Source organism: Etheostoma spectabile, chromosome 13 (assembly GCF_008692095.1).
Source record: "Etheostoma spectabile isolate EspeVRDwgs_2016 chromosome 13, UIUC_Espe_1.0, whole genome shotgun sequence".
Taxonomy (NCBI): Eukaryota; Metazoa; Chordata; class Actinopteri; order Perciformes; family Percidae; genus Etheostoma; species Etheostoma spectabile.
This window is the reverse complement of record NC_045745.1, coordinates 28,973,576-28,974,910: the sequence shown is the minus strand read 5'-3', so window position 1 is coordinate 28,974,910 and position 1,335 is coordinate 28,973,576.

Sequence of the window (1,335 nt, the reverse complement as noted above, 5' to 3'; positions counted from 1 at the left end):
GAATTCTGAGAATAAAGTCAGAACTCACATCATTTTTTCCCCAGTGGCCCTAATCCTCTTCCGTAAGATTCAGATTGACAGGAGCTATGATTTATTATACTCTCCTTAAAAGGAAGACATTGGTGAACACAAAAAAATAAAAAGAGTACTTCAGCTGCTCAGCACCCACAGCCATGGCACAATCTCTTCGATTACCACCAAAATCCTCTGTGCTTCACACAAATATGCTTCCAGTGCTATACACACACAGTAGGGCGTAGTAATGTATTCACATAGCCTATTCTGTATGTCAGACACAATGAGAGGAAATCCAGCTCTGGTCCTCCTCTGCCCACAGCTTAAGTTGAAAACTTTAAATCTTCGAGCTTCTTTGGAAAGGAGATGTAGGCACTTTCCATATCTACTGCACCACCCTACTGTACAATATACATACTGAAAAGCTTTTCAAACATATTGGAACTCCAACTGACTAGATAATTCTGCTTTATTAAAGAGTAATGATGCAGAACAGCGTGTTGACCGCGGACTGATCAAGATTTAAAGATGAAGATGAAAAGATCCTAAATCCTTTTTCTTTGATTAAAACATTATTAGTTAATACGGCCAACTAAAAACTGCATATGTACAGTACTTTGGTTCCACATGCTTTTTATTCTATGCCATTAAGAAATTATCTGGTTTGCTGAGTTGCACCTTTCCAGTTCAGTTGGCAATGCCAATAGCACACATTTTCACCAAATACCAGTACGGCTTCAAAATATCAAATATCCTTTTATAAAACATCTCTCAATAGTCTTAAATCAATTAACAGGTCTATACAACCACTTAAACCATTGGATGGACCAACAGAATAATCCTCTGGAAAATTCAAAACAAAGGTTATTAATTATCAATTGGCATTGTTAGCAGTCTGTAGTTTTTTTCTTGTTTAATGTGTGCCAGACATAGTTAGAATCTGACAAAATAATGATGTAAGGCTTACGTTATATACCACATAAAACATTAAGTGTACCATGGCAATGTAACACAATAACAATGCAGTTCTCAAGTTTTGGGCAGATAGTGCAAGAGGAAAACCAAGAATAAGAGCCCGCAGTTTGTACAATGGGATGAGTTCAATAGTTCAATGGTTGACGTAGTTCATCCAAATGAAAAAACAAAATACACAACTCATACTTTCCCACAGTTCCAACCAAAAACTTAAACCCGGGAGGTCAAACTAAAAGGAATATTTTCAAAAGGAGGCTCACTTTACCATTGGCTCATCTGTTGGGTTCCTGGGTCAGCATGGGCACTGCCAAAGATTGTATTTTCTGGGGAATAAATCCAGCCTGA